Source organism: Myotis davidii, unplaced genomic scaffold (assembly GCF_000327345.1).
Source record: "Myotis davidii unplaced genomic scaffold, ASM32734v1 scaffold428, whole genome shotgun sequence".
Lineage (NCBI taxonomy): Eukaryota > Metazoa > Chordata > Mammalia > Chiroptera > Vespertilionidae > Myotis > Myotis davidii.
Window position 1 is genome coordinate 182,037 of NW_006299834.1, and position 9,021 is coordinate 191,057.

A 9,021-nucleotide genomic window follows, 5' to 3' on the forward strand; every position below is an offset into this window, starting at 1 on the left:
GTACACGGATGTGGGGTGGCGGCTGAGACCTGACTGAGAGGCTGTCATCTCCGGTGGCCCAGACCTGGCAACGGACAGCCCATTACAATAATACTGTTAAACTGGCAACATCGCCGCCGCCGCCAGCCGAGTCTTACTATGAGCCAGGTGTTTCCTCCGTGTTCTACTGAAGGCGCGGACAGTCGTGGGAGGCGGGTATTATTATCCTAATTTTTCAAACAAGAAATCGGAGGCTCAGGGAACTGATTCCTCTGAGGAATGGGGGCGTCGCTCTAAAAGAGATAGTTCTAGCCAGGGTGAGGCTGGGGGCACAGGGCGGGGCTGGGATGGCATTACTGTCCTAGGGCAGCTAGAAGCAGGTGGCTTAACACCACGGAAGTGCGTCCTCTCTCAGCCGGGGCCGGGGGTCAGGGTGCCCGGGGCTGGTGCCTCCTGAGGCCGCGAGGACATGCTGCCCCGGCCACTTTGCTTGGCTTGTGGATGCGTCATCCGACATCCACCCCCACCTCCGCAGGCTCCACCCGTGTGCCAGTCTGGTCCAAAGCTCCCCTTTCACGAGGATGTCGGCCATGTTGGGCTAGGGCAGTGGTCGGCAAACTGTGGCCCGGGAGCCGCAGTTTGCCAACCACTGGGTTAGGGCACACTTTAGCATGACCTCAGCAACATTATATCTGTGACAATCCCACGTGAGGTTGGGACTTCAACACACACATTGAGGGGACATGATATAACCCAGGGTAGCCACCCAGGCTGCCCAGGGGGCTGCAGGTGAGCCGGGCCAGCACAGAGTCAGTGAGGCGGGCTGAGCACCAGGTGGGCCTGGGACAGGCACTGGCAGCAGGGACTGCGGGATATGGGCACCACATGTGCCTGCGAAACCAGCTACTTCTCAGCTGTCAGGACAAATGCTTCCACCCCCCCACCCCCCAAATCATAGGCCAGGGTGGCCCTTGGCCCTCCCTCAGCCCCCAGATCTGCCCCCGGCCTCCTAAGCCCCCGGCATCCATTCACCATTCATACATAAGCAGGTGCGTATGTAACATTGCTAATGGCAGGGGATGGCTCAGGGGGAAGCTGGGCCAGCAGGTGCAAGTGTCAGGGTGCGGGTGCTTCAGAGAGGCCTCCCTTCTACAAAGACCACACGTCCACCGAGGTGGCAGGAAGGAGGAGGCCGCACAGAGGTCTCTGGAGACAGCAGAGCTATCTGGGAAGCAGGAGCAGCCAGCGCAAAGGCCCTGAGGTCAGCGTGTGCTTGACGTGGCCGGGGAGCAGCGAGGAGGACAGCACAGCTGGAGTGGAGAGGAGGCGCAGGTGGGAAGGACGCAGGAAAGGAGGCCTCGGAGGTGGGGGGGGGGTGCCTCGTGTACCCCATCCCAGGACCCCCTCTCTGACCCCGGCTTGTGCCCCTCGACCTCCCCATCTGGTGGTAGGAGAAGCCTCACCCTCGGCATCCCAAAGGCTCACGTGCAGGCCCCGGGCGGGTCCTCGCTGCACAAGCAGCCTGGCTCCCAAGGCGGCGAGAACAAGCAGCGAGCGCCTTTCATGATGGAAATCGCTTTATAGAACAATGTCAGGAAGCCCCGGGAGGAGCCGGGGAGAAGGCCCCCAGAAAGATTAAAACCAAAACAACGGCCTCACTATGAATAGAAACCCCATTTGCAAAAACCACAAAAGCGATCACAATATTTCCCAGTCTTCCCGCGGCTTCGGTTTAATTGCCACAGAGCACCACGCTCTGCCTGATGCTTTAATCAACCAATTTAGATGTACTGCCGTGCGTGACACACGCTTGATTTCTGATAAATGGAACAGAAATACATTTAAAAAACCCACTTGCACAGTCGGGAGCAGCGGGCACGGCTCCCTGCCCGCACTCTGCCCCGTTTCTGCAGAATCCCAGTTCCTTCCTTCAGCAAACTTTTTGCTGAGGGCCTACTATGTGCACCGCCCCAGGGGACAGCAGGAAGCAGGCAGGCAGAGTCGCGGCCCTCCTGTTGGAAGGGCATTTGCAACGAGAGCAAAGAGATGGTCAGGGGGCTGTAGCTAAGGGGGGAACCTAACACAGAACAGCACTGGAAGGAGGACCTTACAGGGGCTGGGGTGGGAGCACTGAGGCGGCTGCCACCTTGCAGAGCTGAAATCCAGGGAAGATTTGAGGTAGGCGAGCAGCTAGGTGCAGGAGTCTTAGGGCCAGAGCCGTGCAGGGAAGGGCAGCTGTGAGCCAAGCTTAGCCATGGGCGAGATGGGGCCGCTGAGGGCTGGAGCACCCAGGGACGCGGTCACTCTGACCTCCAAGGCATCCCCTCAGGCTGCTCACTGAGGGTAGGCCTCTTGCCCACTGCTCCCTCCACCCCCACCTACCAGCCCACCCAGCACCCCGTTCTTTTGATCAGCACCTGTTCACCTCTCCATCAGGAATCTGCCCACCTGTCTACCCACTAAGACACACATCCAACATCCCCACCCCCAACCCACGATGCATTCCCCCCCGCCACCAACAATAGTTATAAGCATTATATGAGTTAATTAATACACATACTATGCTTAGAGCAGTGCTTGGTACCCCAGTAAATATTGGCTATGTGTAAATTATTATTACCGTTGCCACTGTCTCTCCAGACTCACCCACCATCTTTCACCTGTTAACCCATCAGCCAAATATCCATCACCCATCCACGCATCACTCACTCACTCATCTATTCAACAAGCCATCAGTTCATCATCTCTCCATGATGCTCTCCATCCATCCATCCACCCATCCACCTATCCACCCACCCATTCATGCCTCCATCTATCCATCCACTCATACACTCATACACTCATCCATCCATCCATCCATCCATCCATCCATCCATCCATCCATCCGTCTATCCGTCCACCCACCTACCTATATCATCCATCCTTTCATGCATTTACCCACCGTCTTTTGCTCATTTCCCATTTCTCCATGCATCCAACCACCAGTACCCACCTACCTGACTGCCCAGGCCTCTGCTCATCTCCCAGGAGGCAAAGACATGGGAACTTGAATCTGACACTGGACTGTCAGTGTCCTTGGGAAGGACAGGCCCACACAGAGGAACTACCTGTCAGAACGAGGGCCTCTGCCCTAAAAGCCAGCGGGAAGCAGAAAAGGCAAATCTGACCAGACTAATCAGGGGAGACTTCCTGGAAGAGGAGAGCTGTCTGAAACCGTGATTCCCAGGGACCCCCAGCCCCAGTGTCCCGCCAGCTGGCACCAACCAGGCTCCAGCGCCGCTCCATCCACCACTGCCCCTCTGGTTGCTTTAGTCACCTCTGCAAAAATTATCTTGTTATTTTTTTCTCATGACAAAACCCAGCTGTGAGACAGCACGCGTGTGCCTGGTTTTATAGTGACAATAATAAAGCAACACTCCAAGCTGAAGCCTCAAGTCTACCTGTGGGCCCAGGGGAGAGGGGATCAGGAGTGGGGAGGGCCCGGGAGTGGAGCAGTGGGTCCTAATTACACCGTGGACTTCACGCGTCGTTATCGGCCGTGAGGAGAGAGGCTGATTTGGGGTGTGGGGAGAATTAATTAAAGTTGGGGATGCGCTCACAGAGCTGAGGATAAAAGGTGCAAGGCAGGAGGCAAATGTGCTTATTAATAAAACATCGGTGCCACGCCGCAGGCCCGGGGGGAGCTGGGAGGGGCGCCCGCTGAGCCCCGCCCGTCAGACCCACTTATACACAACTTCTCACCCGAGGCCTGCTCCGGCTGAGGGTCCGAGCCGGGTCGGACCCAGGCCAGGTTGGGGAAGCTCCTGGTGGGGACGGAAGCACAGACAGTGCCATCCCGTGTGCCCAGGCCTGTGACGGGCGGGGAGCCCAGAGGAGACAGCGATCGGCCTGAGCTCAGAGCGGCCTCCCGGAGGAAGGGACTGGCCTGGGTCCTCACTGATGAAAGGAGCCGAGAGACGGCCGAGGACGAGAACATGGAGAGGGGGGGCGTGGTGGCAGGCAAGGATGGCATGCTCGGGAAGACAAGAGACTGAGCAAGCCCACAGCGCCTGTGGCAGGGAGGGGCTGGGAGCAGGGGAACCCAGACTATCCTGGAGGCAGTGGGGAGCCAGAGCAGGGTTTGGAGTAGGAGAGTGGGGTTGTCGGATTTGGGTTTCACGCAGAGCCCCTGGTTCCTGTTGGGAGAATGGCCCAGTGGGCCAGAGAACGGAGTCAGGAAGCTGGCTGGCTACTGCACACGTCCAGGCACACGTCCAGGCAGGAGACAGTGAGGTGCGGGCAGACAGTGAGGCTAGGAGGAGTGGCTGCTGGGCTGAGTCGGCGACTATAAAGATGGTGGTCAAGGGCAGAGTTTCCACACGGATTGGTCCCCCTGTGTCCATGGCACGGTCCCCGCCTGCTCTGACACCTGTTCCAGGTGCTGGGGCAGCTGTGGACAAGGGTGTTCAGGGGCGTCGGCCCTGTGGACCGTACCCCTGGGAGGCACCAGGAGCCCGCCACACCCTCCTCCTGCCCGGGGTGCTGATGCGGACTCTCTTCCTCCTTCTCCCTTGATGTGCATGTCCCCAAGCTGGTTCAGGTGTCCCCAAGGAACCCGTCAGCCAGGGGAGCCCTGAACAGGGCCTGCGGGTTGTCCCAGCCCAGGCCACAGGCACCCCCTCACCCTCCTCACCCCAGCCGCGCCCATCTGGCCCTGAGCGGCCCCAGGCGGCTCTGACTCACCTCAGATGTTGGCCAGCGAGCAGGCTGTGGCCGGCAGGCGGCCAGACAGGCGGGGCTACCTGGCCAGGGCCCTGGGCGCCGCCCTGCTGCTCAGGCCAGGCTGGCTTCCCACAGCCAGGAGCCTCATCAGCACGGAATCCAGGCAGATGCTGGACCCCACCACCAAAGGCTGCCCTTGCCCTGGGCTCCGTGGAAACAGGAGATTTTGCAATAATAAAGGTTGCGTCGGGAGGCCAAGCCAAACAATTTACAACATTCAGAGAGGCCGCTCAGCAAAATCAAAGAAGCCTGGAATTCCAACCCCAACCACGGGCCCGAGCTGTCGAACCCAGACAACCTGCCTCCCAGCGCCTGGCTGAACCCGTAAGAAGCCAGCGCCTCACACGGCCTGAGCCGGAGCCCATCAGGGGACCAAGGCCTGGGGAGGCCGAGCTAGGACTGCTCCCATTCCAGGGCTCTCCACTCTGTGCCTTGTTGCATCAAGGTCAAGAGCCTGGGCCCAGGGCAGGGGCAGGTTCAAATCCCCACTATACTGCTTCTCAGCTGTGTGGCCCTGGGCAAGTCACTTAACCACTCTGGGCCTGTTTTGTCAAATAGAAATGCCTAGGCCAGTGGTCGGCAAACTCATTAGTCAACAGAGCCAAATATCAACAGTACAACGATTGACATTTCTTTTGAGAGCCAAATTTTTTAAACTTAAACTATATAGGTAGGTACATTGTTATTAACTTAATTAGGGTCCTCCTAAGGCTTAGGAAGAGCCACACTCAAGGACCAAAGAGCTGATGTTTGCCCACCACAGGCCTAGGCAGTGGTTCTCAACCTTCTGGCCCTTTAAATACAGCTCCTCATCTTGTGACCCAACCATAACATTATTTTCGTTGCTACTTCATCACTGTCATGTTGCTGCTGTTATGAGTCGTCATGTAAATATCTGATATGCAGGATGGTCCTAGGCGACCCCTGTGAAAGGGTCGTGCGACAGCCAAAGGGGTCGCGACCCACAGGTTGAGAACCGCTGGCCTAGAGGCAACTCCTAGGATGGCTGTGAGGGTCAGAGAGCCCATCCAAGTGACACTGTGGGGCACAGAGGACCATCGGGTGGAAGCCCGCATGTGCCGGTTAAACTGACATTTAATGAGCCGCTACCACGTGCCCAGCCCAGGAGGGAGGAGAGAGAAGTCATGCTTCCGGTGCCCAGGAAGCTGCCAGATTCATGTGAAAGAAAAGGCGGACGTTCGTCTCCGCGGTTAGATGACTTGCCCAGGGTCACACAGTTACGAACGTGAGACTCCTCTTCCGCCAGGCTGCCTTGCCCTGGGGTTAAATGGCCAGTCCTTAGGGCAAAGCCCACCCCAGCCCCCCAAGACAGGGCTCTGAGAAGGGGCCGCCGGGGCAGTAAAGAGAGCCCTCAGGTTTCTGCCCCGCCTGCCCCTCACAAGCGGGGTGACCTCAGGCCGGTTCGTGCCCTCTCTGGGCCCCCTCCCTGCAGCTCCCTGCCCCTCCCCCTGCGTTTTTCCAGGTGTAAGTGGGGGGGGGGGCGCGGGATAGAAGGCTGCACACCCGCCAATGATCCTGATTAGCGTTGTTGTTGTTATTACGGCGGGGCCTGGCGAGGGGCGTGCTGGGCTGCGTGGAAATTAGGCCTCTTGCTTGGGGCGCTGGGCTCAACCTACCAATTTGCATCATATTAATTCTCGTCATCTGCGCGCAGGGTTTGAGGCGCAGCGGGACGTGCAGCCAGCCCGTGAGGCCGCCAGCTGCAGCCGGATTCTCACCGGGACAGGCCCGGGGAGGGATGCTGGCGCCCCATATGAGGTCCGGGGGGTGGGGGGGGAGAGTGCCCAGGGCAGACCCAGCTGGGGTCTGAGGTACCGGTGGGGGTCTCCCCCTGACAACCTCCCTGCCCTCCCTCGTTAGCCAGGCCTGATGCTGGTTCAGAAGGAGGAAACCAGTTGGCCCCAGGCCACCAGCTGGGAGCTGGAATCCGCGCCTGGGCACGTGGGGCGAAGCCAGGCCTCCCCACCGCCCTGGGGCAGGTGACGCGGGCACCTCTGTGCTCCTGGTCTCACCTGCGAACATGTGCTGCGACCGGACCCGCGCCTGCCCCCTGGGTGGTCATGGCGTAATCCCCACCCTGCACTGGGAAACTGAGGCCAGCCTGGCGGCCCTGAGTTGCCGTGACGGGTGACAGCGGGCGGAGGAGGCACCGGAGGCTGAGGAGGCCGAGGACACACGGAGACTTGCTTCAGCGTTGGGAAGTGAAGGGGGCGGGGGGCAACCCTCCTGGTTCCCGCCTGCCCCCACCCTGCACGCCTGCAGGCTCTGAGCCTCGGCCGCCCCACGGGGCAGGCAGGGCTGCAAGGGACCTTCCAGAGCCTCGTGTCCGTCTCCCCAGGAGCCATGCCAGCTGCCCGCGTGTGGCAGGTCCTCGCCGCCGGCTCCTCCGGACTGACGGGCCGTGTCTGTTCTCCCCCCGTCGGGAAGTCCCTGCCGTGAGTGCCACTGGCCAGCACGTCCCCGACGGCCACATGACCAGCTCCAGGGGGTGCGTTCCCAGGAGAAGCGCCTGAGAGCTCGCAGCGGCCGTCCTGTGACCATCACACTCGTGTCTCATGAGGGACCTGCTCTCTGAGAAAAACTTCCCACAGCGCCCGTGGGCGGGGCCACTCGTGGGGCAGGGCGGGCAGGGGCAGAACAGGGAGGGCCTTGAAGGCCACAGCAGGGGCTCAGACTCCCGCGGAAGGAGGGTCAGGGTGACGCTGTGCGAAGACCACCCCAGGGTCTGCCGTCGGGGGGATGGGCTGTGAGGATCTCCACCCCGTAAGAGAGTAAGTGATGGGCGTGCGGATATTGGCTTATCTATCGCGACCTAACAACGCACCAGACTCCAGGAGCGGCCATTTCCTCCCTCGCAGCTCTGTGGTCAGAGGCTGGGTGGGCTCGGCCAGTTCTCGGGCACCAGCCACGCTGGGCCCTCTGCCTCCAGGCCCCTTCGGGGTGCTGGCAGCACGCAGTTCCTGGCGGTTGCAGGACTGAGCTCCCCACTCCATCCTGGGTGTTGGTTGGGGGCTGCTCTGACCTGCGACCCCCCATCTCAGCACGAGCCTGCCTCCTGGGGAATCCCTCCTCACCCTGGCCTCTCCGACCCCCTGTTCTGCTGCCCCCTGGAGAAAACTCCGCTTTTAAAGGGCTCGTGCGGCGAGGTCAGGCACGTAGGGTGACCTCTCTTAGGGTCAGCTGAGAGGCCAGCTTCATGGCACCTGCAAAGGCCCGTCTGCCGCGGACCGCAGCCTCAGGTGACACCGGGGGAAGGTCCGGGGTTGCTGTGCACTTTGGATGCAGACGGAAGCCCTGCCTCCTCTCAGCGCCAGGCGCTTTGATGGTCCCGCCAAACTGTTCTCACCTGTGGCCGGAGGGAGGGGGCGGAGCAGGGAGGAGGCGGCTCCGTGAGGCCCTGGCGCAGGGAGAGGCTTCCGGACCGGGCGACCAGCTCCTGGCTCGAGTCTCCCAAACCTCCAGCAGCCACTGCTAGGCTTCCGCGTCCTGAGCGTCTGCGCGCCTGGCTCCGCGCAGGTAAGACCAGGCCTGACAGGGGAGCGAACAGGCTGAGAGCACGCACCCGGCCACAGCGGGGTGCGGGGACCAAGCTCACTGCTCTGGCTCCAGAGTCCTGACCACTGGCCTGCCCTGGCGCCCTGTGACCTGGCCCTGCAGCCCCGGGGAGGCTCTGGTTTTGCACAGGAGCGAGAGGGGAACAGGGTGGCCAGGACCTGACCGGCCTCACCCTCCGGGAGGCGGGCTGGGAGGGAGGCCTGGCTGCTGGCGGGCTCCTCCCACCCTCAGGGGGGGCCCCTCCCCAGCTCAGGGCCTCTTTCCTGGGGTACATCAGGGGGGTCGAGTGGCTGCTGCAGGTGCTACTTCATTTCCGTTGGGCGGGTAAGGAAACAGGCTCCGACAGGTGAGCGGCTTGCCCACCACCCACCCGCCCCCTCCACGGAGGGACCAGCTGCCCGTGAGCCGGGCACGGGCCACACCCCGCTTGGCCACAGCCTCGATGGGTGTCTTGGGGAGTTCCAAACCTCTCAGAGTCCTGTTCCTCATGTCTTGAATTTGGGAAGTGGGGGCTTGGGGTTGGAACCCTAAGACTTTGAAGACGGAGAAGAAGGGACTTAGGGGTCCTGGGAGGATGGATGGCTCCCCGAAGAAGGTGGGGGAGGGGAGAAGATGACAAGGAGGCTGGAGGCCAGCTGTCGTGACCCCTGCCCCACGCCAACCAGGGTCTCGGCCTCCGAGTGCCTCCCTCCCTCCTGCCTGCCC